At 38.5% G+C, this 12,483-nt stretch overlaps 1 protein-coding gene across 33 annotated transcripts in view; it reads right to left on the bottom strand.

Annotated features, from left to right (window-relative positions):
- Positions 1 to 12,483, bottom strand: part of LOC139756140 (uncharacterized) — a 280,133-nt gene that overhangs the window by 114,469 nt on the left and 153,181 nt on the right. Inside the window, exon 3 of one of the 33 annotated variants that reach the window (XM_071675261.1) lies at positions 1,771 to 2,039. The exons of the other annotated variants lie outside the window; for them this stretch is intronic. The gene's annotated coding sequence lies outside the window, so the exon portion shown is untranslated. The remainder of the gene's footprint in view (positions 1 to 1,770; positions 2,040 to 12,483) is intronic. 33 annotated transcript variants of the gene reach the window in all.

Raw genomic sequence — 12,483 nt, forward strand, 5'->3', positions numbered from 1 at the left:
GGTTGAGAATAGGAAGCTTTAATTTCAGTGCATTACACATAACAGCTAGAGAAGGCAGTGAGCAATTGCAACTTTTCTTTGTCTGTTCCTGGCGCTACCTTGCTAATGCGGGGTATCAAGTATTTTTCTGTTTTACATTGGAGGCCCCAGTCAACTACAAAAGTCCACATCAAGGCAAGGACTTAATCAAAAAATGGAGAGGTTAATAAAAGAGAACAAGGAGATACAAGAGAGAGTATTTATGACTTTTGGAGGAAGTGAAAAGGCTATGGTTTAAAAAGTGCCATGTCATAGTTATTAGGGTAGATATGAGAGGGTATAGAATTCCAAAACTTTGAGGTGTCAGAAAGAAACAACTATCAAAATGACCTAGCAATGAGCTGCCAACAGCCACATACTAATCATGTGATGCAGCAGCTTTACAGGTACTGCATGGTCTAGCTAGTGGTGGGGCATATGAAAAGACAGCTCCTGGGAGTAAAATCCATAGTGTTACCAACAGAAGAGGGAATTTGAACTAACAATGTGGTGTGGGGCAAGTGGGTAAAGTTTTGAAGTTTGTCTGGGAGAGCTGATAAGTCGAACTGCTTTTGATTCAACTCTTTTGTCAAGTAAAGTGGCAAGAGATAGAACCACCCCATATGTATAAGCAGTACTCCATACAAGGATGGATCAATCCTCTGTATATATGTAGCAACTGTTCTGAGAAAATTTCATCTAAACAGGACTTCCAATTTCTTAATGGCAGTCTTAGCCATTCCTGTAATGTGGGCTTTCTAAGACAGTGTGGATGTTACAGTAATGTATGTTCACTGAGTTAAGAGACAGCATTGCAGAACCATCAAAGGAGAAAGGAAAGTTGTAAGGAATTTTTGATAGAGAGACAGGCAGAAACTGGGTCTTGGAGACACTGATCTTAACAGATTTCATCTACCCAATAAGATACCTTGTCCAAGTCTGAGCTAAGTGAGGCTGCTGTGTCAAAACAAAATGCATATCAAGTGAGAGAAGCAGAATTAAAGGACATGAAGGAATGCAATGTTGAGTCATCAGCATATCAACGCATTTAATAATTTGCATAAAAAAGGAAATCATTGGTAAAAAGGAAAAAAAGTGTAGCAAAAAGGACAGAGCCTTAAGGGACACTATTGCTGATGGAGAAAGGGGGAGAGGCTGATTCATCAAAACCATGCGATAACTCAGCCAGAAGGGAAGCTAGATGTGAGGGAGCAAAGCAAGAAAAACACGCCAAAAGAGGGGAGCTCAGAGTTGAGACCACAATGCAATGCCATCAGAAGCTTTCAATAAATAAGGGGCAACTACAAAAGATTCCTCAAAAAACTTAGGGATGATGACCAAACATTAATAAGATAAGAAAGAATATCACCAGTGGATCCTGCCTTAGGGAAGCCATACTGGTGATCAGAGAGAAGACCACTGTTTTTGATTTCTTTATTTTCCCCATACTGAAGGAGTTGAAGCTCATCCCCATTGAAAAGTATGTTGTTCTTGTTGGCCTTGGTAAAGACTTCATTTAAGTCTCTTTGTAGCCTTTCATCATCCTTTATTGATCTGATCTACATACATATTCTTCTATTATCTAACTATTCTTCGATCACCTGCAAAGACTGATATGAAAATATGGCTCGTGTTTCCATCAATGTCTGATATAAGAATGAGAAACAGGAGGGATGCAAGTACAGTCCCTTAGGGGAATGAGCTTCTTACCAAAGAGGCACTGAGGGTGGCATGGTTTACAACTATGTATACCTGATGAACTCTTCAGGGGTCTTCACCCCAGCAGCCCATGCTGCTGGATTTGGTCATTGGTCGACCAAGCTTTTGGAAGCCTCAACCCTAGGCCTACATAGCCCCTGCAGCCTTGTTGGTATGCAACACTTTGTATGTACTTGTCCAGTGCACTCTTGAACTTATCTATGGAAGTGAACAAGCTTCATAGCCCAGGACATTATGGCTTCAGGGTAGGAAGATCATGCCTACCTCAGCAGCTTGACCATTATGATAGGACTGTTGAATTTCTGAAAAACAAAAAAATGCTTACATGATTTACTCAGACTTTGCAAAGGCATTTGATAAATGTGACCATGGTATTATGGTACATAAAATGAGAAAGATGGGAAGAACTGGAAAACTGGGGGATGTATATACAACTTCTTAACTAACAGACCACAATGCACACTTGTAAACCATGTAATATCCAGTGCCTTTATAGTAAAGAGCTCAATCCCCCAAGGAACTGTACTTGCAACCTTCTTGTTTCTCAGTCTTATATCTGAGATTTTTGCAAACTCAAGCCACAGTTCCATACAATCTTTTGCAGATGATACAAGTGTGAAAATCACATTAATAGAAGATGCTGAAAGGCTATAAAGACAAACAAAGCCTTTCTCTGGGCAACTGAGAACAACTTGCTTTTCAATGGAGCTCAATTCTAACTCCTCCAGTATGGGGAAAATGAAATCAAACAGGAGGGGCGCAAGTGTAGTTCCTTGGGGAAATGAGTTTTCTACTGAGGAGGCACTAGAGATTGCATGGTTTACAACTACAGGCTGTGATATGTTAGATAAAAAGTTGTATATTCATCTCCCAATTTTTGCAGTTATTCCCATCTTTCACTTTTATGTGCTATGATACTATGGCTCCATTTGTCAAACATTTTTGCAAAATCTATGTAAATCACATCAGCATTTCCCTTGTTCTCAAGAGCTTCAATAATCCTGTCACAATGGTCAAGCAAATGAAAGAAGTAAGATCTTCCTGCCTGGAAACCATGTTTTCCTGATTAAGTATATTGTTTATCTTCAAAAATTCCATCAGCTTACCTCTTAGAACTCTTTCAAATATTTTACTGATGTGTGATGTTAATGCAATTGGTCAATATTTTTCTAGACCTGCTTTGCTTCCATCTTTGTAAAGTGGGGAAATGGGAAATGTGTCAGTTTCAGACTTTTGGGAATGATGCTAGACTCTAGACTTTTTCCTTCAAATTATATTTAGTGCTCGTGCTAAAAACGTCTTGTATTTTTGTATGAAAATTAAGTTCCAAGAGGCCAGGCCAGAGGCTGAGTGCACAGGCATGCTCTCAACTGCCATCTCGAAATTTTGCAGTGAGGTGGTGATATCTGCTTTGTGTAAACATGGTTGAATACTGTTTAGGAAGAAGTCTGCTGGGTCATTTATCTTAAATGTGGTTTTTGGCTCACTGAATACTAATTCATATTGCATCTTTAGAATCTCATTCATCTTCTGACAGTTGTCTGTAAAAAAATTTTCTGCTGTAAACGATGTGATCTATTAGTTTAAAATTTGTATAACCTAGTTTTTCTGGTTATACTCATCTCATTCATTTTATGTGCAGTAACACCATGGTCACATTAGTCAAATGCTGTTGCAAAGCTTGTGTAAACTGCATCAGCATCATTTTGTTTTCTTAAACTTTAACAACTGCATCAGCATCATTTTGTTTTCTTAAACTTTAACAATCATATCACAGTGGTCAAGCAACTAAGAGAGGTAAGATCTTCCCACTAAATAACCATGTTGTCCTGGGTTATGTGGATTATTCAGTTCCAAAACTTCAGTCAGTCTGCCTCTTAGAACTTTTTTCTAGATTTAAAATAATGTGATATGTTAATGCTATTGGTTGATAATTTTTCTAGACTGCTTTACTTCCACATTCATGGAGTGGGATAATGTGAGGTAGTTTCAAACTCTTGGAAATGGTGTCAGAATCCAGACTTTTTCTTCTGGGGATCTTTAGTGCTTGTTCTAGAGTTATCTTACATTTCTTTGTAAAGACTGAGGGGCAAGGGCATGGTCTCAATGGCCCTTTTGAAATCATGTGTTCAGGTGTTGATATCTACTATAAGCAACATTGGGGGATTACTGTTTGGGAATGTCTTTTGGGTCATTTATCTTTTAATGTTATTTTTGGTCCACTGTAAAACTGATTCACATTGTCTCTTTAGAATCTTACACATCTGGTAGTCATCTGTAAACATGCCCTCTTCTGCTTTAGAGGGCCAATGGAGTCTGTGATCCTGAATTTGTGTTTTGCATTATGAGTAAAAGTATTATTCCATAATCTGTTCATAGCTTTTTCTTCTTCCTTTTCTTGTGTTTCATAAGACATTCACGTTATAGTCTACGTCTAATAATCAATTTGATAGGTGTTCTTTCCTTCAATGGTCAAGCTATTGTGTCTTTAGGTCTGCAAACCTTTTTCGCCCCTTGTAAATGATCATCTTACTCGTTCTACCCTAGATTTTTTTCTTTTTCTTTTTTGCTTTCTTTCTACTGGTATATGTCTGCTGCATGATTGGAGTACCAAAGTGGTCAAGTCATTTACAAACTCCTCCATTTTGATACTCAGTAGGATTTCCTATTGTGTCAAGGACAACTCAATGATCTTATAAATGGGATTTTATGCTCCATGTGATTTAAGTATCTATATGTTGGCATACATAAAGGATGTTAAGGATGTTACATGGTTTGTCCCTGTGTTGTTTTGGGGGTTAATATGCACTGTTCTGCTGAACTTGAAAAGAGTCCTTTCAGTTCCCTTACCATTCTTAATGTCATTACTCCAAGGTCTTTCACTTCAACTGGTTTATGATACTGTTTAAGTTTAGCCGGTATTCCATACTGATTTTGATTTCTTCACTCTCTCCAAACAAGAGCAGCTGGAACTTATCTCCACTTAAAAGCATGTTGTTCTCAAGTGCCCATTTAAGGACTATATTTGTCTCTTTGTAGCCTTTCAGCATTCTTTATTAATGACATTTTTATATCTATCCTTGTATCATCTGCAAACGATAATATGAATCTGTGACTTGTAATTGAATGAATGTCAGACATAAGCAAGAGGAACAGGATGTGTGCAATTACAGTTCCTTGGGGGATGAGCATTTTACCATGGAGGAACAGATGGCATGGTTTACAACTACATCCATCCCTCACTTTATGCAGGATCATTATATGCAATTCCACTATTCTGCAAGGAACCTACTTCTACCAGTCCCTCATTTAATGCAATCAAAATTTACTACTATGCAGGTGTGTTCAGTAAAAACCTTAACAAATCTTACATTCTTTTCTGTTTTTACTGGTTCACTATATGACACCAAATAAATTAATTTTGCCATTCTTTACTTGCTTGAAATGGCTCTGGCTCAGCTACTTGTCTTTTTTACATAAACTCATAAATCAGAAGAGCTTTAGATCTGAGCTGAAGGTTACTAAAGCTGCTTTTCTTCTTCATCTCATGCTCTATGCATAATGATAGCATCTTCTTCATAAGTGGAGTAGAGCGGACTACAGCCCTACGAATCTTTTTTGCATGTAGGCACGCCCAAGCACTGAAGCTCCTCACCAGCATCAGTGTGTTTTAAGATTTCTAGCTTCGTTTCTACAGTCAGAGAGGTTCTCTTCCATTTAACTGCTAGGAAGATGTTGTTGCTGGACAATTGCATACCATATTAACAAAAACAGAAGCAGTTGGAGGAAAAACACATTAGCAGGTATACCCAAATCACACAAGTAGCACATATCCACACACAATGGTGGTAACTGAAAGATTGACTTGCTGGAAGGAACATGACATGCTCTACCAAGGACCCAAGCTTACTCCATCCACCAACCCTCACAGAAGTTTTGGCACATTTTCTGTAACGCTAACACTCCCTTACTAGCATCAGTGCATCAATAGATTTCTAGCTTCACTTCTAAGGTTAGAGAGGTTCTCTTCCATTTAACTGCTGGTTCTGGGGTAGGAGAAGATATTACTGGATGTCTGGAGGCCATATCAATAACACAGCAGGTTGCAGAAAAATCCCATTAATAAGCATACCCAAATCACATAAATAGTACAGATCTGCACACAACAGTGGTAACTGTGAGAAACCTGCTACCAGGAACATGGTGTGCTCCACATAGGACCCTTGCTCACTCCACCCATCAACCCTCCAAGGAGCACTGGCACACTTTCTTTTGCACTAATGTTCCCTCACCAGCATCAGCATGTTGTAGGATTTCTACCTTCGTTTCTATGGTCAGAGAGCTTCTCTTCCACTTTAAGTGCTGGTTTTGGGGTAGAAAATGTTGCTGGACATTTGGATACCATATTACATTCCTTGGATTTGTGTTTTTCTTTAGTCTCAGGATAAGTTCTAACCTCTTGCTTGTCATTCACTGCCATGTCTAAATCATGTTTCCTTATGCAACAACACCTACCAATAACCAAATTTTGCTGTCAAGTTCCCTGATGCTTTTACAAAATTCTACTTCTGGGGCTCTCTGACTCTTTCTATGTTCCCTAGCTATTTCATTCAATGTCTACAGTTTCTCTTCACACTGGGTATTGTCTGAATGGGCTATCTTCCACACTTCTTAAAAGTTAAGACTATCTTTTAATAACAGGGAAAATTCTCCTATTCCTTTGCATTCTCTTTCCCTCTTTCCCTTTGTGCTGAATTGGTTAAAGCTTATCTCAAAAGCAAGTTTTGTTTCAACTCCAGCAATCACAGGGGCACTTTCCCTCATACATTAACTATTAATCTATCAACATATGAATACACTACTTTCATCTGATATTACCATCTCCTAACATTTCTCCCCTTACTGCAGTGCTGGTGGAGTTGTTACATCCTCTTGCTTCATTAAGCATCTACAGTTTTTAGTCTTCTCCCAATATTCTTTGCTTTTCTCCCTCTCTTCTTCTATCACACCTGATGGATTCCCAATTGAATTCCACCTTCCCTTTAAATTTCTTAGTTTGCCTAAGTATCTCTTAGCAGGATGACTCTAAGTACAAAAATAACAATAACTGGTTGCCCAGTATGTCTTGATTATAATCACCAATTCTTCTCCTTTCTTTATCACCAAACTGGATTTGGCAATTATAGAGCCTCTTGCAACCTTTTCATAACCGTTTCTTCTTTCTTTTCAAATTCTTTTTTTTTTAATTCAGAGAATTATGTTCTCAACCAAAAATGATCAGTAATTAATGTCTATTGACCTCTTGCTTTACTTATCTTCCTATTTTTGGTGTCACTTTTCAGCTAAATCCTTCAGTATTGGACTATCAACCCATGTCTCTCTCTGACTTTTTCTAAAACCTCTCTTTTAGCAATCAATTGCCCTGTATGCTCTATACTTTAGACTTAAACCTGTGTACCTCTGTTTGCATGACCCCCAGTATATGTTCATATACATCAATCTTCATGTTCTGTGTCTGTTGATCAGCTGCCAAAATTAATCCTTCTGCACCTCCTTGCCCACTAGTCACAACATTCTATATAGAATATGTGTTTTAGTCCTTTCCTGTGACTGAGCAACTGTTGAGGTTGCTGCTTCTGTCAACAGATTCTGTATGTGATTTGATGCCTTCTAACTGAACAACCTCTGAGACATCTAGAATAGGCCCATTAGACACTGATTCACTTTCAAAGGAATTTACCTTTTGATTATGTACCCCCTGAATAACCTCCACTAAACTATTTCTTTTTTTCATATCCAACGACCATTTCTCAGATCCCTAAGTCTCTCTCCTATCTCATGACACTCTTCATGATCCTACAATTGACTCCTCAGTTTCTTTAACTCCTTCACTAGTTGAGTTAACTTATGGCCTTCCATTTCAATAATTTCCCATAGCATCAAAAATATATTTTCCAGTTGTTCCTATCTCATTTTGTCTATTCCTTCTGGATCTTGTTATGACAAAATGGTTTTGGTAAATTAACTAACTCAAATCCATACATGATTTAAGTTCAATCTGAAACAAAATCTTCAGTGCTGTACTTGGCTTCGTTAGAATCTGAAACAAAATCTTCAGTGCTGTACTTGGCTTTGTTAGTAACTGATAATGAGCTTGTCAAGCTTTATCTATTTCTCTGCCTTCCCTTAAGAACTTATTTTTTTCTTGGCTCAGGCAGCCCTAAAGGTTTATATGTACTACACTTGGAGGGAGCTTTATACATGTGGGGCCTCTTCTCTTGTAATTAACTATTTTCAATACAGGCTGTACCTCTTTAATCTGGCAACCCTGGGTCCTGGCCATTGCTGGACCACATGAAATGCCAGAAAATAGAAATTGACCCCAAAGTCATATACAGTTGACGATACTATCTCACAGTACTCACACAAAGTCTCTACAGAAGTTCCTTTATCTAATTTTTTTCAGTAACTCTACCCCTTCAAGCATAGATAACAATTTATGCTTACACTTATTAGCACTAACACCATCTTCTGGACCTCTTGTTCTCTTGGATGACATCCTAAAGGGCTAAAATACAGATGAATACAAGAAATTAACAGGACTGTTGATTAGCTCAGCTGAAGTTAAAACAGAATTTGGAGCCTTAGCACTACTAACAACAGATCCACAAACTAATGCACAAACTAATAACTAATGTTGGCAGATTCAAAATGTGTCGAATCATGGGAGTTGGCGGACCACAAAGTGCTGGATTAGTGAGGTATAACCTGTAACCTATCTGTAATGCACAGGGAGGAATCTTTACACTTGTGAGGCCCCATCTCTTGAACAGCCTCTACTATCACTAAATCACTCAACTTTTTTAATTCGTTTTTCCGTCTGCATTAACCATTTCCATCCATCCACCATCATTTTTGAACAAGTTTCCTGCTTAATTTCATGTTATATCCTCTTGGATATTTCTTATCATTAATGTTTTAAAAAACTGAGTGGATATGTGAGGCCACTCTTACTCTTTTATCTTCCAAGATGGAGAAATTCAAAGCCTTTAACCTCTCCCTGTAACTCCACTTTCCTAATCCTGGTACTATCTCTACTGCCCTCCTCTGGACCTTCTATGTTTGCTCTTTGTGCCTCTTTTGGTGAGGTGACAAAATTTTAGAGACATATTCTAGTTTTGGCTTTAAGCTGACAACAAATAGCTTGCCAAATATTTTCTTAACCATTCACAATTATTCTGATATTTGTCAGTGACAGTTTGCCTCCTTAACTTTTCTCCTAATGCAGGACGATGTCCTATGTGTAATCATCTATCTATTTCCTAATTGCACTGTAAAAGGAAGGAGTTTTACAATTGTGGGGCCCATCTCTTGAACATCTTATACTGTAACAGAACTTCTTAAATATATGCATGCTGTCTTCATTTATCATGGCTTCACTCATCTTATTTCATTCAGCCACCACTCTTATACTGCTATTAATACTACTACCTACATCTCTGATGCCTGTTTCAACTGGAACTCCCTCATGGGGGTGGCTATGGCAATATAATCTCCATAACGAGTGGACTCCAGTGCCGCTTCTTAGCCCTTAGTGGCTCACCTTTAACAGGCCAGAGGCCACTCTTATACTTACATCTTTTTTAACAAGTTCCAACCTAATTCTTTGTAATGTCCTCTGGTTGCTCTAACCCTACAGTTCTCAAAATACTGTTTATCCACATCATCGATCAGTTTAAAGGTTTAAATGTTGTCATTAAAGCCTCTAGCCTTTCCCTGTAACTCATTTCTGATACCATCTTCAGTGCCCTCCTCTGGACCTTCTCTGTTAGCTCTTTCTGCTTCTTTATGTGGTCATCAAACTGTGTGTAGGTAACTATCTTTAATTACAGGGATGAAGTTTAAAACTTAACAGACACCCATCTTTTAAACTTTCTCTGCTACCATACTATTCTTTAAACTTTTAACAGCCTTTACAATTTCATCACTGAGCTTGTTCCATTCATCCACCATTATGATACCATAAAAGTACTTCTTTACATTTTTTCTAGCACGTTTCTTACTGAGACTCTTGTTAGGGCCCTTATCTGCTCTATCTTTACATCTTTTAAAGAACTCTCTACTGTCATCATCATTATCAAACTGGTTAAGAAACCTAAATGTAGTAATTAAATCACTTCTTACACTTCTCTCTTCTATGGTGAGCAAATTAAGGGCCCCATCCTCTCAACATAACTGAGCTCTCTAAATTCCATTACAGTACCATCTATAATACCCCCATCTAGACCTTCTCTATCATTTCTTATGCTTTTTTATGTAAGATAACCAACCTTGAGAAGCTTATCCCTAGCCTTGTATTTGCATTGAATATTTTGCTAATTACTTTCTTATCCCTAAGGATAGGGAAGAAAGAATACTTCCCATGTACTCTCAATGCATCATAGAAGGAGACTAAAAGGGGTGGGAGTGGGATACTAGAAATCCTCCCCTCCAGTTTTTACTTTTCTAAAAGAAAGAATAGAGAAGGAGACACAGAGAGAATTTTCCCTCTAAGGCTCAGTCCTGTGTTCTTGATGCTACCTCGCTAACATGGGAAATAGCAAATATGAATGAAAAACTTTCTTATCCATGTACTTAAATACTATTCTGGAAGTCTGTCTTGCACACAATCCTTCTGACATGAAGTTCTAGTGACAGGTCAGGTACAATGTAATACAATGTATCCCACAAGTCCCTCTCATATACACATTCCTGTAAATTCTTTCTTACAAAACACAATATCCTAAGTCCCTCTCACATACATATTTCAGTAGCTTTTTCCCACAAAACAAAATCATTTGCATTGAGGCCTTTAAATGTATTGCATTCTCATTACACCTATCCCTTGCTTATATAGGACCGCTATATACAATTTCGCAGCTCTGCAAGGAACCTACTTCTACTCTCTTTTTTTGCAGTCAAAATTCACTACTATGCAGGTGTGTGTCACAGAAAGTGCATAAAATCTCCCACTGTTCTCTGCATGTTTACTGGTTTGCTGTATGCAATTTCTCTTTGCATAAGGTTTTCACAGAGCATAACCCCCAATGTAAAATGAAGGATGGGTGTACTTTGCATTTACTTGCACTAAATTTCTTTGACCATGTATCAGACCATGTTAATGACATAATGGAAAACCTACTTAATGACAAAATAACAGGGAAGTGTGTTAAATACATGATCGGATAAGTACTCCAGACATGCAACAGACAATGTGGTTTAAGAAGTGGCAGAGGATGTGTGGATCAGGTGTTTGCTTTGAAAAATGTATGTGAGAAATACTTAGAAAAACAGACGGATTTGTATGTAACATTTATGGATCTGGAGTAGTCATATGACAGAGGTGATAGAGATGCTTTGTGGAAGGTATTAAGAGTGTATGGTGTGGGATGTAAGTTGCTAGAAGCAGTGAAAAGTTTTTATCAAGGATGTAAGGCATGTGTACGAGTAGGAAGAGGAAAGTGATTGGTTCCCAAAGAATGTCAGTTTGCGCCAGGGGAGCGTGATGTCTCCATGGTTGTTTAATTTGTTTATGGATGGGGTTGTTAGGGAGGTGAATGCAAGTTTTGGAAAGAGGGGTAAGTATGGAGTCTGCTGTGGATGAGAGGGCTTGGGAAGTGAGTCAGATGTTATTCGCTGATGATACAGCGCTGGTGGCTGATTCAGGAGAGAAATTGCAGAAGATGGTGACTGACTTTGGTAAAGTATGCGAAAGAGGAAAGCTGAGAGCAAATGCAAATAAGAGCAAGGTTATTAAGTTCAGTAGGGTTGAGGGACAAGTTAATTGGGAGGTAAGTTTGAATGGAGAAAAACTGGAGGAAGTGAAGTGTTTTAGATATCTGGGAAAGGATTTAGCAGCGGATGGAAGCATGGAAGTGGAAGTGGTTCTGGGAGCATTGAAGAATGTGTGGAAGGCAAGAACGTTATCTTCAAGAGCAGAAATGGGTATGTTTGAAGGAATAGTGGTTCCAACAAATGTTATAAGGCTGTGAGGCATGGGCTATTGATAGGGTTGTGCAGAGGAGGGTGGATGTGTTGGAAATGAAATGCTTGAGGACAATAAGTGGTGTGAGGTGGTTTGATCGAGTAAGTAATGAAAGGGTAAGAGAGATGTGTGGTAATAAAAAGAGTGTGGTTGAGAAAACAGAAGAGGGTGTATTGAAATGGTTTGGTCACATGGAGAGAATAAGTGAGGAAAGATTGACAAAGAGGATATATGTGTCAGAGGTGGAGGGAACGAGAAGTGGGAGACCAAACTGGAGGAGGAAGGATGGAGTGAAAAAGATTTTGAGCTATCGGGGCCTGAACAGACATGAGGGTGAAAGGCGTATAAAGAACAGAGTGAACTGGAACGATGTGGTATATATTCCTATGAGTCCACGGTGAAAATGAAACACGATAAGTTCCCAAGTGCACTTTCTTGTAATAATCACATCATCAGGAGAGACACAAGAGAGAAATATAACAGTCAATATACAACGAAGAGACGTAGCTAGGACGCCATTTGGTAAACATGGTGACTGAGTTTGGTAAAGTGTGTGAAAGAAGAAAGTTAAGAGTAAATGTGAATAAGAGCAAGGTTATTAGGTACAGTAGGGTTGAGGGTCAAGTCAATTGGAAGGTGAGTTTCAATGGAGAAAAACTGGAGGAAGTGAAGTGTTTTAGATATCTGGGAGTGGATCTGGCAGCGGATGGAACCATGGAAGC

The sequence above is a fragment of the Panulirus ornatus genome, chromosome 20 (genome assembly GCF_036320965.1).
Source record: "Panulirus ornatus isolate Po-2019 chromosome 20, ASM3632096v1, whole genome shotgun sequence".
Taxonomy (NCBI): Eukaryota; Metazoa; Arthropoda; class Malacostraca; order Decapoda; family Palinuridae; genus Panulirus; species Panulirus ornatus.